Source organism: Dasypus novemcinctus, chromosome 7, assembly GCF_030445035.2.
Source record: "Dasypus novemcinctus isolate mDasNov1 chromosome 7, mDasNov1.1.hap2, whole genome shotgun sequence".
Lineage (NCBI taxonomy): Eukaryota > Metazoa > Chordata > Mammalia > Cingulata > Dasypodidae > Dasypus > Dasypus novemcinctus.
Window position 1 is genome coordinate 1,985,889 of NC_080679.1, and position 27,380 is coordinate 2,013,268.

At 48.5% G+C, this 27,380-nt stretch overlaps 1 long non-coding RNA gene and 1 other non-coding gene across 2 annotated transcripts; one reads left to right on the forward strand and one right to left on the reverse strand.

Annotated features, from left to right (window-relative positions):
* Nucleotides 1-3,953: 3,953 nt before the first annotated feature.
* LOC131279092 (uncharacterized) lies at nucleotides 3,954-11,996 on the forward strand. The gene is made up of 2 exons (XR_011649176.1): nucleotides 3,954-5,098; nucleotides 5,206-11,996. It is a non-coding gene; the product is annotated as an uncharacterized lncRNA (long non-coding RNA).
* A 3,942-nt stretch (nucleotides 11,997-15,938) lies between these two features.
* Nucleotides 15,939-16,045, reverse strand: LOC111766800 (U6 spliceosomal RNA). Its single transcript, XR_002798766.1, has one exon. It is a non-coding gene; the product is annotated as a U6 spliceosomal RNA (small nuclear RNA).
* Between the last annotated feature and the right edge of the window lie 11,335 nt (nucleotides 16,046-27,380).

A 27,380-nucleotide genomic window follows, 5' to 3' on the forward strand; every position in this document is an offset into this window, starting at 1 on the left:
TCTGCCATGTGTAAGGAGCTATGTCTATTCCTTGTGTTCTTCTCCTGTGTGTTCGCTTCCTGGGCTCAGCTCAAAACTGCATATTCAAAAAGCTCCAACTCTGGGAAGCAGATGTGGATCAACTGATAGAGCGTCCACCTACCATATCGGAGGTCCAGGTTCAATCCCAGGGACTCCTGGCCCGTATGGAGAGCTGACCCACGTGCAGTGCTGCCATGGGCAAGGAGTACCATGACAAGCAGGGATACCCTCTGAAGGGGGAGCCCCACATGCAAGAAGTGCGCCCCACAAGGAGAGCCACCCCATGCAGAAAGCTCAGCCCACCCAGAGAGCTGACGCAGCAAGATGACCCAACGAAAAGAGATTCAGATTCCTGGTGCCATTAAGAATGCAAGTGGGGAAGTAGATTTGGCTCAATGGATATAGAGCATTTGCCTACCACATGGGAGGTCCAGGATTCAAACCCAGGGCCTCCTGAGGGGTGAGCTGGACCATGGACACTGCTGCCATGCGCAAGGAGTGCCCTGCCCTATAGAGCTATCCCCCACGTAGGGAAGCCCCATGCACAAGGAGGGCACCCCATAAGGAGAGATGCCCTGCATGAAAAAAGTGCAGCCTGCCCAGGAGTGGCACTGAACACTCGGAGAGCAGACGCAGCAAGATGACACAACAAAAAGAGACACAGATTCCTGGTGCCGCTGACAAGAATATCAGGGGACACAGAGGAACACACAGCGAATGATCACAGAGCACAGAAAACCGGAGGGGGGGTGGAGGGGAGAGAAACAAATAAAAAATCTTTAAAAAAAAGAATGCAAATGGACACAGAAGAACACACAGCGAATGGACACAAGAGAGCAGACAACGCGGGAAGAGGGGAAGGGGGGAGAAATATGTAAAATAAATCTTAAAAAAAAAAAAACTCCAACTCTGTCCATTGCCATGCCTTTTATCTGTGCGCCCCCACCCACCAAGGGGGGGAAGACTCAATGCCCTGCTGATGTGGCCCGATCAGAGCCCTAATCATAATTTAATCATGCCCAGGTGCAGACCAGTTCACAAACATAATCCAATATCTGTTTTTAGAGTTCATAACTAATCAAACTGCTACAGAGGGAGTGCCCAAATTTAAAGAAAGAAGTTCAGGTCATGCACCTGATGAATTTTGAGGAGTAGGGGAGTCAGAGGCTCCTAATCTCAAGAGCTCACCTGGAGCCTCCAGTAAATCTAAAGGTGGGCCCATATCAAGAAGAAATGACATTTTTGGTGAGAACCACCTCCCGATGGGGACGAAAGCCTTTGGTAGTTCCTTCACAGTCACGAGGGCAAAAGGGTAGGGATTTAAATTTCCCGTTCTTGAGCCTGCTGATATTCATTGGGAGGGTAGCCAACTTATAAGCTCTGTGTTATACATCCCAGAAGCTGGGAATAATTTCTTGGGAAGGGGCCTGATAATACCCCTGCAGCTGGAGTTGGAAGTAAGATAGATGTTTTATCCCTGTTCACCGAAGAAGACGGAAAGGACATCAAGGAGGAAGTATGGGTGAAGGAAGGGAATGGGGTGTGGGGGGGTTGCGGCTTCCCCCCTGTTAAAATCCAATTGAAGGAGGAAGGGGAAGTTGTTTGTCAGAAAGAATATCCCATTCCCTTAAAGGGGAGGCAGGGACGCCAACCCATCACTGAGGGTCTTAGTCGAGATGGACTCTTAGAAACCTGTATGTCCCCCTTTAATTCTCCTATTTTACCCATCAAAACATCGGATGGTAGTTGGAGGATGGTGCAGGACGTGAGAGCCATCAACCAAATTGTCCTGGTTCGGCACCCTGTAGTCCCTAACCCTTCAGCCTTACAGTAAGATCCCCATCATCATAACTGGCTTAGTGTGATAGAGCTGAAGGATGCCTTTGGGCCTGTCCCCTTGACCCAGAGAGTAGAGACTTGTTCATGTTTGAGTGGTTGCATCCCTTCACTGGAAGGAGGCAGCAGGACAGATGAACATTCCTACCCCAGGGCTTCACGGAATCCCCCAACCTGTTTGGGCAAGAACTAGAGAAAGAATTGGAGAAACTTTCAATTCCTTCTGAAGCAGTCCTTTTACAATAGTTGATGATCTGCTAGTACCAGGTGAAGAAAGGCAGGCAGTGGCCCAAACCACCAAGAACCTATTGAACTTCTTGGCAGATCAAGGGTTAAGGGTGTCAAAAGTCAACTACTACTCCTAGAAAGGGAAGTCAAGTACCTGGGCCATCTCAGCAGTGAGGAAAAGAGGAAGGTAAATCCAGAGAGAGCTCAGGCCGTAATAGAATTACCTCTGTCCTGGACAAAAAGAGAACTAAGGAAATCCTTGTGATTGGTGGGGTTATGGATAGACTCATGCATTCCAATCTAAGGGGATATATAAAAATCTGTTGGAGGAAGAGCCCAACAAGGTAAAATAGAATGATTGGGAATAGACGCCTTAGAGTGGCTCAAACAGACAGTTGCAGGCCCCTGTTCTGGCCCTCCCTTCCCTTGAGAAACCTTTCCACCTGTTTCTTACAGTAGATAAAAGACCAGCTTTGGGGGTTCTGACCCAAGTCTGCAGGGGTCAAAGGAGACCTGTGGCCTTCCTTTCCAAAATCCTGGATCCCGTCACCAGGGGATGGCCCGCATGTGTTCCAGCTGTGGCGGCCACCGCTCTCCTGGTAGAAGAGAGCAGGAAGCTGACCTTCAGGGGAGCCTTGGTCGTTAGCACCCCTCCTCAGGTCAGAACAATTCTGTCTCAGAAAGAGGGAAGGTGGTTCACTGACTCCGATTTCTGAAGTATGAGGCTATCCTAGTGGGAAAAATGACTTTGTATTGACAGTAGAGCACAGCCTGAACCCCGCCTCCTTCCTTTGTAAGGGACCTGACCCAAGGAAGGATCCTGAGCCTGATGGTTTAGATATGACTGAGTATCAGACCCGAGTCTGGTCTGACCTCAGGGACCCTCCCCTGCACTAGGGGAAAAAAATGTGCATAGATGGATCCTCCAGGGTCCTAGAAGGAAGGAGGCACAATGGCTATGCAATTGTGATGGACTAACTTGTGAGGTGAAAGAAACTGGCTGATTGCCCGATGACTGTTCAGCTCAAACTTGCAAATTGTATGCAATAATTCAAGCCCTCCAATTACTAGAGAAGAGGATGGTACAGTCTACACCAACTTTAAGTGTGCCTTTGGGAAAATTTGGGAAGAGAGGGGATTGATTAGCAGCAAAGGAGAAGGACTAGTACGTGGGCAAATAATAAAACAAGTATCTGGCCCAGGGAAATATGAGTGGTACATGTAAACAGACACCAGAAAGTTCATACATTTGAAGCAAAGGGCAGCAGGTTAGCAGATGAGGAGGCTAGGGAAAACTCCTTTATTTCCCCTTCGAAGTTGATGGTCCTGATACACCCCATTCCCAAAGAGCTTGGGGTCCCCACATTCTCTGAAAAGGAGGTGAAAGAGCTGGAGCAGTTAGGAGTGACCCTGGATGATCAAGGAAGGTGGCTAATCCTGGATGACAGGCAAATGTAGAATAAGCGAAAAATGAGAGGCATTCTAGCAGTCTTACACCAAGGGAGTCATTGCAGGGACAGGCCTTGTGTGACCTGGTTCTTAAGTATTTTGGATGGGTGGGTATTTATACCATAGCTAAACAATTAAATGAATGGTGTATAGTTTGCCAAAAGGTCGATAAGAAAGTCTTGAGGAAGCAAGAACAAGGGGGATGGGAGCCAGCCTCAGGCCACTCCAGAGCATTCAGGTTGTTTACACTGAAATGCCCCCAATGATTCCGCTAAAGTATGTTCTGGTTATTGCAGATCATCTGACAGGATGGGTGGAGGCACATTCTCTGGCCTCAGTTACAGCATCAGGACTTCTAAAATTATCCTTGAACAAATAATTAGTCACTATGGTTACGAGTTAGTGGAGAATATAGACTCAGACAGTGGTAGGCAATTTACTGCCCATGTACTCCAGAATATTATGGGAAGCCTGGGTGTCACATGGAGCTTCCATACACCTTGGCACCCGCCATCCTCAGGGAGAGTGGAGAGAATGAATCCAACCTTGAAAAAGCATCTTTCTAAGCTGGTCCTAGAAATGAAGTTACCCTGGATTCAGTGCTTACCCAGAGCCCTGCTGAGGATTGGAACTGCCCCTAGGGAAGAACTGGGAATCTCTCCTTATGAAGTGCTTTCTGCCTTGCCTTTTCCTCGGAGGACTGGAGACCTTCCTTCCTTAGACTGGAAGGATCTCTTCCTTAAGAATTATATACTGGCTTTGTCCTCTACTTTGTCATCCCTCAGGCATCGTGGTTTGCTGGCCCAGACCCTGCCTCTAGAAGTCACTGTCCATCAACACCAACCTGGCAGTTGGGTCCTAATCAAGTCATGGAAGGAGTCCAAACTTCAGCCAGCCTGGGAAGGATGCTACCAAGTTTTGTTGACAAATGAAACTGCAATGTGTATAGCAGAAAGAAGCTGGACCCCTTGCACCTGAATAAAAGGACCAGTGCCCAAACCGGAAGGTAAGTACCCAACAACACCGTCTGAGTCCTGGGAAATAACTCCAATCTCAGACCCCTGGAAAGAATAGTTGGGGGGCATATCAGAAAGAAGGAGGGACCGGTTGGCTCCTGAACCAGTGAGCTTTGCGGGAAGCTATCCCTGCACTTGAACGTACCTTATAGAGGGCAGGCTGTTACCCATAACCACTTCACCTAGTGCCTCAGGAGGCTGACAGATGAAGGGTTTAAAGCTCCATCTGAGAGTGAGAATAATTACACTGACTACGACGTTCCAGGTTTGGGTTACGACAGGCCCGTTTCATTGATAGTAAATGTAACCGAAGGCCTAGAGTCCCAGACTGTGCAGTTGGACACCTGCCAAGTGATAATATGGAGGGATTTAGGACATCAGTGGTGGCTGAGTGGGCAAAATAAATATCTATACCTGGAGTTACTGAGAGCTTATCTCAACCTCCCTCCTTGTGCGGTGGACTACCAAGTGCAAGGGGTGGACCACCAGGAACGGAGGAGGCCACACTCACTGGAAACAGCTGGAGGACAAGACAGCATTTTATAAAGGTAATACCCCACCAAACTGCAAAAACCACCATTGTAACCCAGTAGTAATACCATTAGAAAGGCAGACCAATTCTGCAAAAGCAACTCTTTTATTCTTCCCCTGACAGAGACCATGGCATGTGGGTGGACGTTACAGATGAAGATCCTCTGGGGAGGTTCTGTATTCGAGTCCTTCCTCCCTGTGTAGATATGACATCAACAACACCTGCTCCAGCTCACCCTTCAGAAGAACCAAGGGAAAACCCACCAAAGGCCAGTTCCCCGATGCAGAAGGATCCCAAAGCAGTCAGGATACTTAAGGCAGGGGATTCAAACCAGAAATAGAGACAAGATATGGAGATGCAAATACCTGGGTAGAATGGGTCAAACATATAGTCGAGAGTCTGAACAAAAGCAACTGTTATGCTTGTGCCACAGGTTGGTCCACTGCTCCATATCGTGCCTGTTCCATTAGCTAGGCAAGAGCATGAATGGGATCTTAAGGCATGGTGCTCCTCTTCCAGAATGCCACTCCTAGCGAGAATTATGTTACATTGCCCGCTCTCTTCCCTCCTGTAAAAAGGGAAAGAACAAAGCTGTGCCGGCTTCCCACCTTGGTCCAGGAAGTTGCTCTGCCTGTCTCTCTAGATGGGGAAAGGGGCTCCAGGACCTTCGGACCATGGCCTTGTGTACACAATATGGAATGTGAGTGACTATAGTGCTGGCCATTTCTCCAGTTTGGCCATTACCCGAGCAGCCCGTCGGTGGTCTTGTGGAAAGGGTACCCTCTGACCAGTGTTACCTGAGAAGTGGAGAGGATCCTGTGCTCTGGTTCAACTGGCCATCCCATTTACCCTGGCATTTGAAAAAGAAGAAGAAACACAAAGCCAGGGAAGGAGAAAGGAAAGGAGTTTTCCTGGTTCCTTTGATGAATGAATTTGTCTAGATAGTCTAGGAGTTCCTGGGGGAGCCGTAGTTGAGTGTAAAGCTAGAAATCAGGTACCTGAGGGATTTGAGTCCTTGTTCATTGGGTCACCATTAACAAAAATGTGGGTTGGATTAACTATATATATTATCATCAACACAGATTTATCAATTACACTAGGGATGCAGTTAAGAGAGTAGCAGAACAGTTGGATGCTCCTAGTCAAATGGCCTGGGAAAATAGGACAGCCCTAGACATGACGCTAGGAGAAAAATGAGGCATCTGTATCATGATTGGAGGTAGTTGCTGTAACTTCATCCCCAATAATACAGTCCCAGACAGGACTATCGCCAAAGCCTTGTAAGGCTTAACAGCCTTATCTGAAGAGTTAGCAGAAAATTCTGGCATTGACAACCCACTCATGGGATGGTTAGAGGTGATTTGGAGAATGGAAAGGAGTGGCACTGTCTGTCCTGATGTCCCTTATCATCAAGGCTGAGGTACTCACCGCAGTTGGATGTTGCATCATCCCATGTGCCCAAGCTTTAGCTCAAAAACTCTTTGAAATGGCCCTAACCAGACAGATGCCCATACAGTAGAAGCAAAACAACTTATACCCCCTTAAAGAGGAAGACCTGTATGATAAAGAATGTGCGGAAGTTCTTATCAGATTTGAGAAACTAAATTGTGAAAACTAAAAAGAGTCTGAAAGAAAGAGGGGAGATCTGTAAGGAAAGGGTGAAGTTTGGCTTTCACATGAAGGTAAACCTGAAGCTGTCTCTGCCATTGAAGCAGGGGGGAAAGGGGCTCTTGTGGCTTTGGCACCAAAGTTTGAAAGTGGCACCAAAATGAAGATGGCACCAAATGTAGGCAGTGCCAAATTCAAAAGCGGAGCCAGGTTTGAAAGTGGTGCCAAGCTGCCATAATGTATGGAATGGGAGCGGCGGCTCAGAGAGGGAACCCCGTAGTTTAGCTAGACCTCTCAGATCGGCTGTAACCCCTGAAGAACCCAATCAATGGGGAAGTGGGGAGGCACCTTGTGCTAGGTTTAGGGGATAAATGTTGTTTCTTGTTTGGCACACCGGCCATTTTACCCAGCTTACACATCCATTCTTGCAAGGTAATTTGTGGAAAACAAAGGCATGCTGTTTCCATGGTAGCAAGTTACTTTCTGACCACTGCGTCATGCTGTCCCTGGAGATGTACGTGCAGGTGGCTAATCTCTCTGGGAAACATAACTTTCCAGCAGAACCCAGACTTGATATCTCAAGTAACCTGGGCAACAAGATTTATGAGTATACTTGTTTCAATAACATAATAGAACATCTTGGGCTTTAGTTACTCTCTTATCCACTGTGCACTGTGCTTTCATTAATGAAGTTATGGGAATAGTTAGCTAGGATAGTTGCTGGTTCCCACGATTGCTTGGGGTATATAAAGAAGCCCCTAACATTAATAAACTTGTCTGATGAGCTTGAGGCTTCAATGCTCGCAGATCCCCTGTTCCCAATCTCTCTTTGTATTTCATTCCCGATACCTTTTGGGTCCGCGACTCCAACAGTAATTAATAAAATGCTTTTCTCCTCCACAATTGGGTGAGCTTTTCTTCTCTTACAGGTGCAGCTTTCTTTCTAATAATCAGGGCACGCACTGCCTGTTTCCAGGCTACCTGCTCTGGGCTGGCAGCCGGCTCTCCTTGGCCTGGGTCCCTGTGTCACGAGCAGGGCACGTGGCAGCCTCCTGGCCTTGCCTGCTTAGGTGCCGTTGACCTCCAGTTTTTTGCTTCCCGTGGCTTCTCTCCACACCAGTGTTGTCTTCTGCTACTAAAGGGCTCCTGTGCTAGAGAAGACCTGCTCTGATGAACGTCAGCCACACCTCACTGAAGTGGACTCATCCAACTACCCACAGGGGGTCCCTCCCACGGGATGGAGTGAGGGGGAGCACCTGCCCCTCCAGGGCACAAATAGCTCTGAACCCCCGCACAGGTGCGCAGCTCTTACAGTGTGAACAGGACCAGGGAAACCGAGGAAACAGGCTCCCAGTCTTCACAACTGTCATCTAATCCAGGAAGTGGCTCAGGGAACTGACTTCCTTCATGAGTGGGTCAAGTTCAGAGCAACCACCTTAGTGAAAAGAAAGCCAGCCACGGAACCACAGTCGTTCCTCCAGGACGGAGCCACCGCTCTGCGGAGCCAGCTCTTCTCCTCGCCTTCTCTGTGGTCTGATGTTGACCTGCATGTCAGGTTGCCTACAGACTCCATAGCCGGGAAAGAAACAAGGATTCTGTGAGAATCAATTGGTTATTGGGAATTCCCAATGAAGGGTATTTTATGTTTTATTATAGTTGGTAAAATGTGCTACCCATCCTTTTATCAGTAGAAATTATGTATAATTGTATATGCTTATATATGTATAAATGTGTGTTTATGTAATATATATATGTTTCTTTTTTCAAGAACTCTCAGTTAACCGTGACCCAGCACGCACAGCTGCCCTTGGCCTTGGGTTTGCTTGATTCCCTCTCCAGACGCTGCCCCTGGGCTGACTGGAGGCAGGAGCGCTGCCACCTGCCCCTGGGCGCTCCACTGTGCCAGCCAGGAGGCCCAGCCCCAGGACCTGCCCGGCCCCTCCTGCCTGGAGATGTGCGTCTGTGGCCCAGGAGGCCCTGCAGGACCCCCAGCCTCAGTGCCAGCCAGGCCACCCTGGACAGAGTGACCCGATGTCCCCCAGGGCTGTGTGTCCTGACCTCGTCCTCTTCACCCCAGTGCTGCACGAGGACCCCACCCCACCCAGCACGAGCTGCTTGAACAGGAGACCCCGGCCCTGGGAGGACTGATGGGCAGCAGGTCGTGGCCACTGGCACTGGGGGAGGGGGCACTGCAGGCCTCAGGGGCCCCAGGGCTGCCTGGAAGCAGAGGCAGCCAGCAGGGGCATGGGGGATGCCTAGTGGGAGCAAGGGAGGGAGCAAGGAGGCATGGTTTCCTGGGGGGCACAATGGCCAGGCTCTACTCCCATGGGTGGGCAAGAACATGGAGCCCTGGAGGCTGAGGACAGGTGGGGGCAGCGCCTGCTGAACTCCAGGCTCTAGGCCTCCTTCCTAGGGGACTGCACCTGGCCAGGTCCCCTGTGTGCAGACTGCACCTCCTGCCCCCATTGGGAACGTGGGCTCAGGGTCTAGATCCTTCCAGGTATGAAGATGGGGTGGGGGTGCGAGATGTGGGGGCAGGAGCCCTGTCCCGGGCACTGCACCCTCCTCGCAGGGGCTCAGAGGCCCAGCATGGGTGGCTCTGCAGGCCCCCAGGCTGTTCTGAGGCTCAACCAGCGCCTGGGCCATGCCCAAAGTCCCCACTCCTAAGTGGGGCGAGGGGCTCTACCAGCACCTTGCTGACGGGTTCAGTTTTGTTTGTTTGGTGGAACATTTCTGAGAACTCGCTGCCTGCAGGGTCATGTGCAGGGACCTGGGTGGGGTGGGGAGTCTGGGAGGAGCACTAGACGGACAGAAGGGAGCACAGCTGGACAAACATGGACAGTGGGAGGGAATCCAGCAGACCACAGCCAGCAGCAATTAAAAAACAGAAAACAAAACAGTAAAAACTCAAGGGAAGGAGGCAGGGCAAGATGGCATTCGAGGGAGTGCACCCTCATCATCTATCCTGCAAAAAACCATTTGAGTGGGGACAGAATCCTGCCTGAGTGAGTAGTTTTGGGAAGAACAGAGCAGTAGGCGTCTGGACGTCAACCTGGAGAGACTGCGACAAAGAGAATTTAGACAACAACAAGGAAATAGAATAAGGAGAACAAAATGCCAAAGAGAAGGCTTAACACAACACAAAAACAACACCTAAATAAACCCGGAGACTAGACGGAAAAGCTAAGCAACTGAATAAACCCATCCAGATAACAGGATGAACAGACAGCATCAAAAACTAAAAACTAAACCAATAATCAGGAAAACATGGACCTATCCAAAGAATAAACTAAAAACCAGGAAAGGAGCAGAACATTGAACAACTAATCAAAGCTCTCAAAACATATATCATAGACCGGTTTAATGAAGTGAAGGAAGAGATTAAGGATATTAAGTAAGCACTTGGAGAGCACACAGAAGAAATTGTAAACATAAACAAAAAGATAACGGATATGATGGTGATGAACAGCACAATCCAAGAAATCAGAAATACATTCTCAGCAAACAACAGTAGATTTGAAGAGGCAGAGGAAAGAAGTAGTGCTGTGGAAGACAGTACATCTGCAATCAACAGATGGTAGAATTGATTGATAAGAAGATAGAAAAAAATCCATCAGGGACTTAGGGACTTGAATGACAATGCAAAATGCACATATACATGCCTTATAGGCATCCCAGAAGGAGAAGAGAAGGGAAAGGGGACAGAAGGGGTGTTGCAGGAAATAATGGCTAAAAAGTTCCCAAACCTATTGAGGGAGATGGATGTACATGTCCAGGAAGCACAACGCACTCCAAACAGCACAAATCCCAACAGGCCGACCCGAAGATATATACTTGTCAAATTATCCAACACTCAAGACAAAGGGAAAATACTGAAAGCAGAAAGAGAAAAGAGAACGGGAGGCTCCATAAGAGTAAGTGCCGATTTCTCATCTGAAACCATGGAGGCAAGAAAGCAGAGGTACGACATAGTCAAAGTACAAAAGAAAAAATTTCCAACCAAGAGTACTTGATCCAGCAAAGCTAGCATTGAAAAATGATGGAGAGTTCAAAATACGTACAGATAAACAGGAACTAAGAGCATATGCGAACAAGAAACATGGCCTTCAAGAAATACTAAATGGAGTTCTGCAGGAGGAAAGAAAATAACAGGAAAGACAAACTGTAAGAACTGGAGGAGCGTGTAAGAACAACTAAAAAGACAAAAAGAGAGAGGAAAAAAATATGACAAACACAAATCCAAAGAAAATATGGCTAATGTAAGTAATTCCTTGAAAGTAATATCACTGAATGTCAATGGATTAAACTCACCTGTCAAGAGACACAGATTGGGGAATGGATAAGGAAATATGACCCATCTATATGCTGTCTACAAGAAACCCATCTTAGATTCGGGGATTCAAGGAGGTTGAAAATGAACAGCTGGAAAACAATCTTACAGGCAAACAATAAGGAAAAAAGGGCAGAAGTAGCCATATTAATATCAGACAAAAACTTAAATTGCAAAACTATTGTGAGAGATGAAGATGGACACTACATATCAGTAAAAGGGGTAATCTTTCAAGAAGAAAGAACAATCATAAACATTTATGCCCCTAACAAGGGTACCTTCAAATACGTGAAGCAAATACTGGAAAAACTAAGTGAGGAATAGATGCCTCTACAACTATAGTGGGGGACCTTAGCATACCACTATCACCATTGGACAGAACATCTCAACAGAGAATCAATTATGAAACAAATACTTTGAGCAATATATTTGAGAAGCTGGACTTATTAGACATATACAGAATGTTACACCTCAATACAGCAGGATATACCTTCTTCTCAAGGGCACATGAATCGTTCTCCAAGATAGACCACATGATAGGCCACAGAGAAAGTCTCAAAGAAATCAGAAAGTTTGAAATCATACAAAATAATTTCTCTGACCACACAGTGGAATGAAGCTGGAAATCTGCAAAGGCCAGAGACCCAGATTTGGCACCAAGATATGGACAACCACACACTCTTAGACAAACAGTGGGTTAAGGAGAAAATCTCAAAAGAAATCAATAACTACCTTGAAACTAATGAAATTGATAACACAACATATCCAAACTTATGGGATGCAGCAAAAGCAGTACTGAGAGGAAAATTTATAGCAATAAATTCATACATCAAAAAAGAAGAAAGAGCTAAAATTGAACAACTAACTGCACACTTGGAGGAATTAGTAAAAAAACAACAAACTAAACCCAAAGGAAGAAGAAAGAAAGAAACAACAAAGATCAGAGCAGAACTAAATGAAATAGAAAATAAGAAAGCACTTGAAAAAATAAACAAAACCAAGAGCTGGTTCTTTGAGAAGATCAATTAAATTGACAAACCCTTAGCTACACTAACAAAGAAAAAAGAGGGAAGATGCAAATCCACAAAATAAGAAATGAGAAAGGCGATATCACCACTGACCCCACAGAAATAAAGACTATCCTAAGAGGATACTTTGAAAAACTATATTCTAACAAAAACAACAATTTAGAGGAAATGGACAAATTCCTAGAAACTCATAAGCAACCTACATTGACAAATGAAGAAATTGGCTATCTCAAAAAACCAATCACAAGTAAAGAGAGAATCAGTCATTAAAAACCTAACAACTAAGAAGAGCCCTGGGCCAGATGGCTTCACAGGTGAATTCTACCAAACATTCCAGAAAGAACTAATGCCAACCTTGCTGAAACTCTTCCAAAAAAATCAAAGTGAAAAGAACATTGCCTAACTCATTCTATGAGGTCAACATTACCCTAATACCAAAGCCAAACAAAGACACCAGAAAAAAGGAAAAGTATAGACCACTCTCTCTAATGAACCTGGACATGAAAATCCTCAACAAAATACTTGCTAATCATGTTCAACAACATATTAAACAAATTATCCACAATGACCAAGTGGGTTTAATTACTGGTATGCAAGGATGGTTCAACATAAGAAAATCAATTAATAAATTACATCACATAACTAGAGAAGGAAAAAAATCACATGATCATATCTATAGATGCAGAAAAAGCATTTGACAAAATACTGCACCCTTTTTTGATAAAAACACTGCAAAAGATAAGAAAAGATGGAAACTTTCCTAACATGATAAAGGTATACATGAAAAGCCCACAGCTAACATCATTTACAATGGTGAAAACCTGAAATCTTTCCCTCTAAGATCAGGAGGAACAAGACAAGGATGCCCACTATCATCCCTTCTATTTGACATTGTCTTGAGCACTGAGGCCACAACCAGATATAAAAGGCATCCAAGTTAGAAAGGAAGAAGTCAAAAGTTCACTGTTTGCAGATGACATGATCCTATATGTAGAAAGCCCTGAGAAGTCTACAACAAAGCTTCTAGAACTTATATATAAGCTCAGTAACATCACAGATAATAAGATCAATGCACAAAAATCAGTAGCATTTCTGTATACCAATAATGAGCACTCAGAGGAGGAAACCAAGAAACAAATACCATTTATAATAGTAAATAAAAAATCTAATACCTAGGAATAAATTTAACTAATGATGTAAAAGACTTATACACAGAAAACTACACAACACTGTTCAAGGAACTCAAAGAAGACCTAAATAAATGGAAGAATATTCCCTGTTCATGGATAGGAAGACTACATATCATTAAGATGTTCATCCTACCAAAAATGATCTACAAATTCAATGCAATCCCAATAAAAATCAACACCAAATTTTTTTTTAATGAGCTAGAAAAACTAGCTATGAAATTTATTAGGAAAAGAAAGAGGCCCTGAAAAACCAAAGACATACTGAAAAAGGAAAATGAAATTGGTGGAATCACACTACCTGACTTCAAAACATACAGTAAAGCTATAGTAGTGAAAACAGCATGGTATTGGCACAAGGATAAACACACTGACAAATGCAACCAATCTGAGAGTTCTGATACAGATCCTCATATATACACTCATCAAAAACTGACAAGCCCATCAAGCCCACTCAACTGAGAGAGAATGGCCTCTCCAACAAATAGTGTCTGGAGAATTGGATATCCATATGCGAAAGAATGAGAGAGGATTACCATCTCGCACCTTATAGAAAAATAAACTCAAGACGGATAAAAGACCTAAATATAGGAGCCAAGACCTTAAAGACCTTGGGAAACAGTGTAGGGAAGCATCAACAGGACCTTGTAATAGGAAACGGCTTCAAGAAATTCACATCCAAAGCATGAGCAGCAAAAGCACATATACATAAATGGGACCTCCTCAAAATTAAAGCCTTTTGCACCTCAAAGAAGTTTGTCAAGAAAGTGAAAAGACAGCCTACCCAATGGGAGAAAATATTTGGTAACCATGTAAAAGATAGGAGACAAATATCCTGCATATACAAAGAAATCCTGTATCTCAAAAATAAAAAGACAAACAACCCATTAAGAAAAGATCAAGAGATTTGAACAGACACTTCTCCAAAGAAGAAATACAAATGGCTATAAAGCAGATGAAAAGATGTTTCAAATTTCTAGCTATTAGGGAAATGCAAATCAAAATCATGAGATGCTATCTTACTCCCTTAAGAGTGGCAGCTATCAAATAAACAGAAGACAACAAGCGCTGGAGAGGATGCGGAGGAATGGGAACACTCATCCACCACTGGTGGGAATGCAGAAGGATCCAGTCACTCTGGAGGACGTTTTGGTGGTTTCTCAAAAAACTAGCTATAGATTTGCCTTATGACCCAGCAATTCCACTGCTAAGTATATACCCAGAAGAACTGAAAACAAGGACACAAACCGATATATACACACCAATGTTCATAGCGGCATTATTCACTATTGCCAAAAGCTGGAATCAACCCAAATGCCCATCAACACATGAATGGATAAAGAAAATGTGGTATACTCATACAATGGCATATTAATCAGCTGAAAGAAGCAGTACAGTACAAACATTTGGGATAACATGGATGAATCTTGAGGACCTTATGTTGAGGAAAGCAAGCCAGACATTGAAGGACAAATACTACATGACCTCTCTGATACCAAATAAGCAAACCCGTCTGTCTTAGAGAGCTAGAGACTGGATAATAGACTTACAAGAACTTGGAGGGGGGAGAGAAAGGTTGTGAGCTGATGGCTATGTGGGTGAAATCTATGGTAAAGTGGAGGTAAGTATTTGTACAGGGAAGGGATAAGATGTGGGCATAGGGATAACTTTGTGTGGGGCTTTGCAGGCTTGAGGGGGGCTAGGGTTGGGAGGATTGGTCAGATGGCTCAAGGAACTGGGGGATGGCTGGGGGAACATTTGAACATGGGAGATTGTCATAGATGTGGTTGAAACTGTAATGCTGAGAAAATTCTCTAGAAAATATTATAAGGAAGGATTACCTGTTCAAGGTGCTTAAGGGGAGGCATATGGCACAGGGGCAGGCTTCTAGGGAGTGTGTGAGGGCTCATCTTGTCATAGTGTGTTATATCATTGGGTGTAGACCCATACAATGAGTGGGAAGGTGTACCCACATCCTGGGGAGGCCTGGTGTTCTGAAATAGAGGGAACTGTGTCTCTCAAGAGAATAGGTGGCTTCCAATGAGAGCGGACGGCTGTTATGTCAAGCCCTCAGCATTGTTGCAAGTATCTGTGAATCTGGACCTTCAAGCAGGGAAGCTTGGTTGTCACTGTGGGTTCTGAGGGGAGGAGGAGAGAGGAATAGAATAGATGGAAGCAGGGTAACTGGGGGGGCAATGGAAGTGCTCCACAAGATCATGCAATGATGGATATAGGACATGTTAAATTACACCAAAAATGTATATAAGTCTAAAGGCCAAAATATAAACCATAATGTAAAACATAAGATAAATGAAAATTTAGAAAATTGTACATCTAAACTATAAAGCATAAGGTAAACCCAAATGGAACCATATTTGATAGCTACATGTCAATATCTGTTCATCAGCTGTAGCAAACAGACCACGAACATGTAAAAAAATCATAGCTGGGAAAGTGGGGAAAGGGTTTGATGTTGGATGTATGGAAGTCCCTATATTGTATATGTGACTTTGCTGTGATCTAAAACTTTTCTGAAGACAAAATTTTAAATTAGAAATAAAAGAAAGGATGTAGACACTGAGAAAGAAATGAAAGAAATTGCCTTGCCACTACACATATATATCACCTATTACAGTGATGAAATGCAAAACGTCAAAAACAACGTTTTATGATATTTTTCACTTTTTTAAAAAAGATTTATTTAAAAATACCGAATGCTTCACGAATTTGCGTGTCATCCTTGCGCAGGGGCCATACTAATCTTCTCTGTATCGTTCCAATTTTAGTATATGTGCTGCCAAAGCGAGCATAATATTTTTCATTTTTTAAAACCCCAATTTATTTTTACTTTGTGTTAGTTTTTCTAAATTAGTATGTATTCTATTTCTAATCTTTAAACCTATCACTACTATTTCATTTTCCTATTAATTGAATTTGGCAATATATTAGGCTTCATTTTTGAGGAAGTTTTGGACCACAAAGGGGTTCAACTATGGCAGGGGAGGAATGCTTGTGTGGGGTGTTATTGATGGGGGACACAGGGTTGGGAGGGAGTTCTCCAGGGCAAGTATATAGTGTACAAAAAAATGTCCAGGTATATGTTGAGTATTTTCATACCATTTACCATTACAATCGACAACTGAGGGCATGCTGAGTTCCTAGCCAGGGGAGCTCTGTCACATTCCCCAATGGAACAGCAATAATCCACTAAGAATAAGAGCAAAGACAAGTGAAGAAGGATGCTCTAGTGATGAGCCCTTGACATTATGACTATGCTCATGAGCCTGTGTGCCTGAAATTTCAACTAGGCCTAGAGCTCCAGGGTGCCTAAGAGTTACCTCCTGAGATCCTCCAGCCCCTCTCTAAACCAAATTCAGCATTTAAGCACATGGGACTTGACTCCCGGGAATGAGCCTCTCTGGCACTGAGGGATTACTACCAATAATTAACTGGTGATGCAACTAGAAAAAGACCTTGCGTAAAAGGGGGAAATGATAAAGACAAATGAGTATATATGGTTAAGGGTCTTCAAAAACAAGTCAAGAGGTCATCAGAGGGGTTGCGCTTACACACACCTTAGTAGGACCCCAGAGACAGCCAAAGTAGATATAACCCCAGGTACTGATGCTCCTGAGGGCTTTGGAGACACACAGGATCTACAGTCATGGCAGTTGGCTCTGGGGTTCAGTGCCTTGTCAGTGGGCCCTACTTTGGAGTTTGTGTTCCTGAGTGTGATGGAGTTGGACTCAGATGTGACCTTTCTACACATGACTCTTCGGTCACTTTTACTGAATCTGTGGTTGGCACTGGGGTTGGTGTATATACAGGAGACTTCAACCTCTGCACTGGCCATGTGCCAGCTGGGCCCTGAGCCTCAGCAGAGTTGCAGCTCCTACTCTCTGATTTGTTGAAGTTGTACAGGTCGGCTAACAGGGAGGTCAACCACCATACTAGGGAACCAAGAGTGCCTACAACTCCAAGCAGGAAAATCACATCCATCAACCATGTGAGATCTAAGCCCCCCTGATATAGAGGTGGAGTGGACATCATCATCCCAGGGTCCACAGGATGGAGGAATTAAATATGGAATAGAATAAACTTACTGGTATTCTACTATAGAACTATTGTGACTAGTAATGGAATCAACTGTAGCACTGATGTGGAGAAAGTGGTCATGGTAGCTGCTGAGGGCAGGGAGAGGGAAGAAGAGATGTGATGTGGGGGCATTTTCAGGACTTGGAGTTTTCCTAAATGATATTGCAGGGACAGATGCTGGACAGTATGTATCTTGCCATAACCCACTAAATGGACCGGGAGAGAGTGTAAACTGCAATATAAACCATTATCCATGTGGTGCAGCCGTTCTCCAAAATGTAGTCACCAAATTCACTGAATGTGCCACAATGATGAAAGGCTGTTGATGTGGAGGAGTGGGGGTGTGGGGTGTGGGGTATGTTTTAGTGTAACATTTTTTGTGATCTATGTATTTTTTTTAAAAAAGACAATTGAAAAAAAAAACTCTCGGGAAGTAAAGAAAAACTTGGCACTTACTGGCTGCAGCGCCCAAGTCCAGGATCCACCCACTTAGGATCATGCGGCCTGACGGTCACCCCGTCTCCCAGGAAAGGGGCAGCCCAGGGTTCCAAGTCCCCGTCAGCTGGGCCCGTCATCACCCTGACCTTGACCCATTTTACAAGGGGGGAGACGGAAGCTCTGGGACTTGGGCCGTTGCCAAGTCAGCAGCAGCAAGAGAGGGAGGGAATCGAGGACCTTGCTGGGAATCCCCCGCAGAGCTGGCAGGGGCTGGAGGGAGCCGGGCTGGGGGGCCTCTGGGGGTCTCTGGCAGCTGGTCCTGGGGCTCTTGGCCCCTCAGGCAGCTCAGGTGGGAACCAGGGCCCTGAGGGTGCAGGGCGGGGTCTGGGGGAGAGGAAGGGGCAGAGCCCAGAGCTGGGAGGGGCAGGCCCACCCCTGCCCACATGCTCAAGGGGTGCAGGTTGAGGGGCAGGGTCCCAAGACCCCTCGCCTCCAGCCTCCCTGAGCCCCTTGTCCTGCCAGCACCCATCAGAATGGCACCAGGGGCACGTGCACAGCTCCCGGGCTGGGAGTGAGGACTGGAGCTGGGCAGAGGGCGACGGCCTGCCCGTGGGGCCAGAGGAGCGTCCCCCAGGCCTGTCCTGACCACCGCCTGCCGGTCAGCTCCGGAGCAGCCAAGGGGGTTCCAGGAGGATCCCGCTGTGCCCCACCCCACCAGCTCCCCGACATCTCGGGCGCTGCAGGGCGCTGAGGAGGGACCAGCCCCACGCTCGGGTCCTGCCCTCATGAGAGCCGTTGCTCTGCCTGTACGTGGTGCCCACGTGCATGCGAGTGTGAGAGGGCACCGTGTGCAGGGGCGTGCGCAGGTGTGCATGCCCGTGTGCACTGGTGCGTGCGTGGGAACCTGCATGGCCTCTGTGTATTTATGTGCCTGTGCAGGAGGGGTGCACACCTGCGTGCTGTGCTCACACGCCCCACGCATGCCCAGCCATGCGTGTCCATGCACATTGAGGCGTGTGTGTATGTGCAGGTGCTTGGTTATGTGTGTGTGTTTACGTGTCGTGTGTGTTGTGGACCTGAGTGTGTGCGAGCCTGTCTGCACATCTACTGTGTGTGCCTGTGCATGCCTGTGCACGCGTGTGTGTGCGTGCGTACGTCTGGCATGTGAGGAGTGTAGGGGAAGGCACACGAGGTTTTGGATTCCCTGAAAGCAGACCTCGTGCCGTCTTCTCGGGCCAGGTGTCCCCTCAGAAGGGCACCCCAGGGAGGAGGGTGCAGGGGGGGGACCAGGGCGTCTACGCGGGGCGAAGGATGAGGGGACCGTCCATGAAGGGGTGGGGCGCGCATTGGGGGACCCTGAGACCCCAGGACTGGGTGCGACCTGGTTCTCTCTGTGCTCTGGCCCACGGCTGAGGGTCCGGGGTGTGGCTCGTGGCCTTGGGGCTGATGGCAGTGGTGGCAGCAGGCCCCGAGTCGAGGCTGAGCTCACGGGGAACCCTCCTCGAGGCCGTGGCCAGAGGCAGAGACGGCCTGCCCGGGAGTGGACAGGGCCCCGAGGCGCCTGCCCGGCGGGGAGGTTTGGGGGCGGGGCTGGCCCGGAGCCCAGGCTGGGCGAGGGGAGCACCACGGAGGCCGGCAGGAGGAAGGGGCTTCCCCCGCGTCCACTCCACCCTGCGGCCTCGGCCGGCCACACGGGCAGGTGCAGGCAGGTGGCGCCGTCCTCCTGTGCCCGAGCACGGCCCTGCCCTCCAGGCGGCTCCCACTGGGGGTGTGGAGTAAGGCCAGAGGGCAGCAGGGACACGGGCAGGACCACGGCCGTGGAGGACCCGCCGGACACGCACCCCAGGGCACACACAAGGACACACACAGATGGAGGAGCACACGCTCACAAGACCACAGCAGAGGCAGAAAGCAAACGAGCAAGGACACAACAGACACACAGTCACACAAGCGCGCACACACACACACACACGGTCACACGACACAGCGACACAACCCGCAGTCCCCTTGCTCTTCCGGGAGCGGGGAGGAGCTTGGCCTCCGGGGCAGGGCTGGGACCCGGAGCTGCCCAGGAAAGGAAAGTGAAAGTGGAAGGGCCGCCAGGACCAGCCCTGCCCAGCCTCCCCCGCCCGGGCGCTGCCTGCTCCGCTCCCAGGGCCAGCGGCAGCTCCTGCCCCAGCGCAGCCTCGCCGCCCGGAGCGCCTGTGTGACTGTCCGTCTGTCCAGCTTCGGAGGGGGAAGATGTTGTACCAGGTGCTGGTGCACGGCCTGAAGGAGAGGGACATGTTGGTGGACGTGGCCACGTCTGCGGAGGGGTTCGAGCTGACGACAGTGAGGCAGTTGACGGGGTTGGTGGCCCAGCAAGTGCTCAAGTCAGGTGATCAGGGGGGTGGGGTGGGGCTGGGGGGGCATCCAGGGGCTGGGGGCAGGGTGCGCCCTGGGTCAGCTTCCAGGCTGTGGGTGGCCCGAGGCTCCGTGGGTGCTGGGCGGCCTCCTTCCTGGGTGCCTGGAGCTGGGCCGATGGCCAGGTGGGCTGGTCGCCCTCGGCAGAGGCCCCTCCCTGACGTGACGGCGTCCAGAGCTGCTGTCGCCCCTTCCTCCAGCCTCCCCTCCTGCTGGTCTCCTCCCTGCCCCCAAAGCCAGGTGGGCGTGGGTGTGGCCTCCTGCTGGGCCAGGTGCAGGCTGCAGGGGCGCTCAGCTCTCACCTGGGACAGGCTCCAGGGGGCTGGGCGCCCGGACCCTCACGGTCTTGGGAAGATGATCTGTCCTCTGCTGCCTCCTCCACCAGAAGCCCCCACCCCGTGTCCTGGGGACGGCAGCCAGGTGACCCCAACTCCACTCTGAGATCCGGCGACCCAGGCCCAGGCTAACCCCACCCCAAGGCCTAGGACCCAGCCTAGGCTGACACCCCACCCACGACTTGCGTGGACGCAGGCCCAGGCTGACCCTTGACCCTGACATCCTGGTCCTGAGGCCTAGCTGACCCTCCCACCTGTCCGCAGAGTCTTCAGAGTTCACACTGATGTTTGCCAACCAACGTCTGGAGTCGGAGAAGACCCTGAAGTACTATCAGATCAGGAACAAGTCCACCCTCCTCATGGTGGTCAAGCTTCTCGGTGGGGCTTGAGACCACAGCGACGGCTCCGGAGCCTTGATGGGACCCACGGGTGCCTCCCCCGGACGGGTCAGCTGCCTTCAGGACAACGGATGAGCGACCTCCTGGGTTTTCTCCAACGGGGAAGAGAGGGGGATTGGGGCAATAAATACTCCTCAAGTCCCAGCCTTGGCTATGCCTTTTTGTCTTGCAGATGGGGGAGCACTGACAAATGTGGGGGGAAGCTGCCCTGGTGTGGGCGTCCCCTTTGGGGGTCAATTACCCTGTCCCACAGACCCACTGTGCAGGCGGTTCGGGACCCCTCCTGCCCCCAGGGCAGCTCCTTGCCAGGGTGCTGGGCCTCATTTCCCACATGAAGGAACCACCTTCAGACACACAGCTCAGCAGGTGGGGGCCACCTACGCTCCGGGACCGCGGGGGGGTGGCAGGACCTAAGCTGACCCGTGGGGCCCTGGGCTGGAGGTGAGGTGGGTTCTCCTGCACCGTGAGGGGCCAGAGCAGGGAGGGCCTCCTGGGGGACAGGCCCCGAAGGGCAGAGGGGGCACAGGGACCCTCTCCCGGCCCAGCTCCCTAAGGGCGTTGCCATGCAGGGCGGACCCCCAGGCTGCCTCTGCCTGACCCGTCCGTCCTGACCTTGGCAGACAGTCCCTTAAAGAGGTCCCTGGACGTGGCTCAGCCTCCTTGGGACTTGCTCTCCCGCCACCCCCTTGGCTGCACCCTAACTTGGTCCTGGGTGGTTTCCTCTCTGTGGGGCTGGTCACTTCCTAGAAGACCCACTCCTGCCCTGAACCTCTGACCTCGGGGGTGGCGAGCAGCCTCCGGGTGTGAGCAGTAGAGGTGCAGAGGAGCCCCTGACACCCCACGGGCCCCAGGGAGGCCCGGCTGGGGCACTGGCCATAGCCACCTGCAGGCCCTTGGGGGGCGCTGACCTGCAGCTCCAGGAAGCCATGGGAGACCCAGGGCCCCCATCTGTCACGGGGTGGGGGGGAGGGGGTGCGTGGAGGGTTCTAGGGGGAGGGGGGTGCTCAGGAGGGTGGGTGGGGACAGTGGGGGGCCGGGGGAGTGCTACGCAGAGGGTCCTTAGAGCCGTGGGGGGCGCATGTGGGGGCTGCGGGCGGCTGTGCCTGGCTGAGCAGGGCCTGCGGGGCTGTGTGGGGGCTGCAGGGTTGTGTGTGAGGGGTCACCATGGAGCTTGGGACAGCAATGGAGCTGCCCCCCTGGACCAGGACGACCGGCAGGCTCCTGCTCCCCGGGGCTCCCCCCAGCTCTCCAGTGCCCCAGCCCCCAGCTGCTCCCTGCTATTCCTGGATTTGGGTGGGGGGCACCAACAGCCTGCCTTGGTTATTCTTTCTTCGTAGACTGAAAGGAACTGTGATCCAGGGACAGCCTTAGGGGACTTCCTAACAGACTGGGAGGCTTCCTTGGTCTCTGGTGGGCGGGGACTGAGGCTGCCCTGAGCTGCAGAGCTGGGACTTGCTCTCGCCCCCTCCCGGACCCCACACCCCGCTCCACCTGCAAGCTGTCCTCACTGCCTCAAGGGGCAGGGGTGTCCCCGCCTGGGCAGCCGAAGCTGGCCTCCCCATCGCCCGAGTGTCCTCCTGACCGCAGACTTGGTGCCACGACCCAGAGGGCAGCTCTGAGGCCTCACGCTGTGCCCGGCAGGAGGGCCTGGGCTGGTCACTCGGCTCTTGGTGGCCCCTCCTGTCCCGTGTCCAGGCAAGGTGGTCCAAGCCCCCTGCCCCTGCCCCCGGTGTGCCGCTGGAGGCCTTGCACGCCCTCACCCCTTCCTTCCTTCTCCTGGAAGCGTGCGAGGAGCCAGGCCTATGGGGGGGCCCGCACCCCTGGGACTCCCGCGAGGCCAGGTGCCTGGGCGCTGTCCCTGAGCCTCCACGAGTGCTGGGGGTCAGGGAGCCTCCCGCGTGGACCCGGGTCGCGGTGAGCAGGCCCCGAGCTCTGGGGCCTTGGGGAGCCTCCTGCTGTGCAGGCCTCGGTTTCCCCAACTCTGCAATGAGACTCAGGGTGCCTGGGGCTCTCACAGCACCCATGCAGGGGCTGGATCTGGCCAAGGTTTAGGGAGACTTGGTTATTTTGTTTGTATTTTTTTACATTTTTACTTTTTTATTATCACTTTGGTTTAATAGGGAGCTAAGTATTTTTCACAAAGACCTATGACCTCATTAGAATAAGTTTACAAACCACATGAATAATTTCGATATTCTGTCTGCCAAATCAAATCTTAAGTTATGACTCTTTTTTTTTTTTTGAGAGTTGGTTTATTTCATTTTTTTATTTTGTTTTTAGAAGGTAACAGGGATTGAATCCAGGACCTCATATATGGGAAGCAGGAAACCAACCACTTGAGCTACATCTAATCCCTCATTGATTTTTTTCTAACTTTTTTTTTCAAATTCTACTCAATTTATTCATTTTTTAAAAAATATTACATTCAAAAAATATGAGGTCCCCATATACCCCCCACGCCCCTCACCCCACTCCTCCCCCCATAACAACAACCTCCTCCATCATCATGAGACATTCAATGCACTAGGTGAATACATCTCTGAGCACCAGTGCACCTCATGGTCAATGGTCCACACCATAGCCAACACTCTGCCACAGTCCACCCAGTGGGCCATGGGAAGACATACAATGTCCATAACTGTCCCTGCAGCACCACCCAGGACAACGCCACCCCCGAAAATGCCCCACATCACATCTCTTCCTCCCACTCCCTACCCCCAGCAGCCACCACAGCCACTTTCTCCACAGCAATGCCACATTTTCTTCAATTACTAATCACAATAATTCATGAATAGAATATCAGTAAGTCCACTCTAATCCATACTCTATTCCTTCATCCTATGGACCTTAGAATGCTTGTGTCCACTCCACATCTATATCAAGAGGGGGCTGAGATTCCACATGGATGCTGGATGCAGTTCGCCTGCTTTCAGTTGTAGGCACTCTTGGTTCCCTGGTGTGGTGGTTGACCTTCTTCACCTCCATGTTAGCTGAGTGGGATAAGTCCAATAAACCAGAGTGTAAGAGTTGCAAGTCTGCTGAGGTTCAGGGCCTGGCTATCACATGGTCAGTCCAGAGATTCAGATTCCCTGGGTATACATTAAACCCCAGCACCAACTACAGTTCTGATAAAAGTAACAGGAGAGGCTTGTGGACAAAGATCACATCTGAGTCCAGCTCCATCACACAGAAACACAAACTCCAAAGTAGGGCCAACAACATGGCACTGAACTCCATCTGCCATGACCATAGAACCTTTGTTTTTTGTAGCCCTCAGAAGAACTGATACCTGGGGTTGTATCTACTTTATCTGTCTCTGGGACTCTGCTGAGGTGTGCATAAGGGCAACCCCTCTGATAACCTCCTGGCTTTTTTTGGAGACTCATAGCCATATAAACTCATTTGTCCTTTCCATTTTCCCCTTTTATTCAGGTCAAAAGGCATTTTTAACTCCTGGTATTAAGTGTAGACTGAGATATTCTGCTGGTCCAAGATGACCCTTTTATTCAAGGTCATTTTCTATTTACATCATTAGCTGGTACTTTGTAGTAATCCCTTGGCACCAGGGAGGCTCATCCCTGGGAGTCATATCCCACCCTGGGGGGAAAGCAATGCATTTACATGCTGAGTTTGGCTTAGAGACTGGTCACATTTGAGCAATACAGGGGCTCTCAGGAGGTAACTCTTAGGCACCCTGCAACTCTAGGCCTTGTTCTTATTTCAGGTGCCCAGGCTTACAAGCATAGTCATTAATATCAAGGGCTCATTGTTGGATCTTCCTTCTTTTTTTGTCTTTGCCATTGCACTTGGGGGATTGTTGCTGTGCCTTTACGGACTGTGATAGAGCTCCCCTGGCTAAGAACTCAGCACTCCCTCAGTTGTTGTTTTTAATTGTAACCACTATGAAAATATCCAAACATTTTTATGTACCCTGGATATATGCCCTGGAGAACTCCCTGCCAACCATATGTCCCCTGTCAATAACATCCCACACCAGTATTCCTCCCTGCCATTGTTGAACCTCTCTTGAACCAAAACTTCTTCAAAAATGAAGCCCAGTATATTGCCAGGTTCCACTAAAAATAAAATGGAATACAGTGATGAGTTTATAGGTTAGATATAGAATACATATTAATTTAGAAAAATTAAGGTTAAAATTAATTGGGGTATCAAAACATTTAAAAATGCAAAAGTTTTGCTTTTGATATTTTGCCTTCCATCACTGCAATAAGTGTTGCCCTATATGCAAATTGGCAAGGCAATTTCTTCTGTCTTTTCCACAGTGTCTATGTCCTTTTTTTTCTTTTTCTTTTCCTAATTATTAAGCTTATCTTCACAAAAGTTTTGGATCACAGTAATTCATATATACAATATACAGTACTCCCACATATCCAACATGAAACCCTTTTCCCTTCCACAGCAATAACCTTTTAAATATTCATACTATATTTACTGAAACTGATTTACTGAAACTGAAACAGCTTTCAAACAAGGTAACATTTGGGCTTACATTGTGGTTTATATTTTAGACTATATAATTTTCTAAATTTTTAGTTATCTTATGTTTTACATTATGATTTACGTTTTAACCTATCAGCCCCTATGTATTTTCAGTGTAATTTAACATGTCTTATATCCATCCTTGCGTAATCTTATGGAACGCTTCTATTGTCCACATAGTTACATTGATTCCATGTATTCAATACCTCTTTTCTCCTCCCCTTAGGGCCCACAGTGACAGTCAGTCTTCATTGCTTGAAGGGCCATGTTCAGAGATACTTGCAACAGTGTTGAGGGTTTGTATATGTATTAAATCTTTAATGAATTTGGCTAGTAAGATAGGGAATCAATAGATGGATCTGGAATCTGGCAAGAAGTCCACATGGACATCAATAACCCCAAGATGGCTGCTGTATGACCCCCCCCCCCCCAAGAGTCTGCCACTCATAAAAAGACTTCCTCCAGAAGCCAGGAGAAGCCCCAGATATTCCCCAAGGACTTGATCATTGGGCCCTCCTGGGAGACTGATGGGAGAAATAAGCAATCAAATGGTAAACAGCTGGAACTCCTCCCCTGGCATTAGCAAAGAGGTGGAATAACCAACAGTTCAAAAAGCGGGCATGAGGCCTAAGCTCTCTCTATTGTCTCTGGACCCTGACTCTGATTTCCTTCTCCCCCACTTGGATCACTACACAAATAAACCTTGGGATCTACAACCTATAATGTGGAATTGTCTGTAAATCCGCCCTCTTGGAAACCGCGGTCGCTGTAGTAGCCGTCTTTCGGCTCCCCGGTCCTCCTGACTCACCGCTGTTCACTCTCGCCGAGGAACAAGTCAGTCAGGAAGCCACGCTGCAGCCATAGCTTTTAAGGACACCGGAAAGACCCCCGTGGAACCAGAGGTGGCTATTCACCGTATTAGAATCACCCTGACCAGCCGCAACGTGAAGTCTCCGGAGAAGGTGTGTGCTGACTTGATTAGAGGCGCTAAGGAAAAGAACCTCAAAGTGAAGGGACCGGTTCGGATGCCTACCAAGACTCTAAGAATCACTACAAGGAAAACTCCTTGTGGTGAAGGTTCTAAGACTTGGGATCGTTTCCAGATGAGGATCCACAAGCGACTCATTGACCTGCACAGTCCTTCTGAGATTGTTAAGCAGATTACTTCCATCAGTATTGAGCCAGGAGTAGAGGTTGAAGTCACCATTGCAGATGCTTAAGTCAGTTATTTTAATAAATATTGTCAGTTACTAAAAAAAAAAAAAAAAATCCGCCCTCTTGATCACTTTCAGCCCCTTCCTCTCTGCCTGGGACCCCTGATCTGTCATTTTCTCCCATTTCTTGTCCCTCCCTCCCTGAATAAATTACTGGCCTAACTCACCTGGCGTGCTCTTGAAATTCATTTCTGCAGCATAGTCAAGACTGAAACAAATGTGGTAACATAGTTGGTGAGCCAGCAGGAGCTTGTTGGTGAGTGAAACTTGGCCTACAACCTGTTTAATGCCTTCCTTTGGTTCTCCATTTTAAACAGGTTCACCTGTGAGCCCCCATAGGATGTAATCCTGGGAAGAAAGAGGCTGGGGCATGGGAATTCTCTGCATCTGGGCTGTGCATCCAGGCTTTTATATCTGAGCCCAGTAAGGAGGACTAGGGCACAGGACAGGGGCTCACTGAAACACTCTTTCAATGCCTTTTTTTTTTCACTTTCACACATTCATTTTGATGTTTTCACTTGTTTTTAGAGGTACTACAAAATCACATGACCCCCACCACACCACCTAAGAGCTAATACTTCTAATAACTGTTTTTTTAAATTAAACTCTATTTTTTAAAATACATAAAACATAAAAAATGTTACATTAAAAACTGTAAGAGGTTCCCACACACCAACTAGTACTCACCTATGGTTTTTTTTGTTTTTTTTTTGTTTTTTTATATTCTTCCATATTTGTTTCTTTTTTTTATTGACTTTGTAA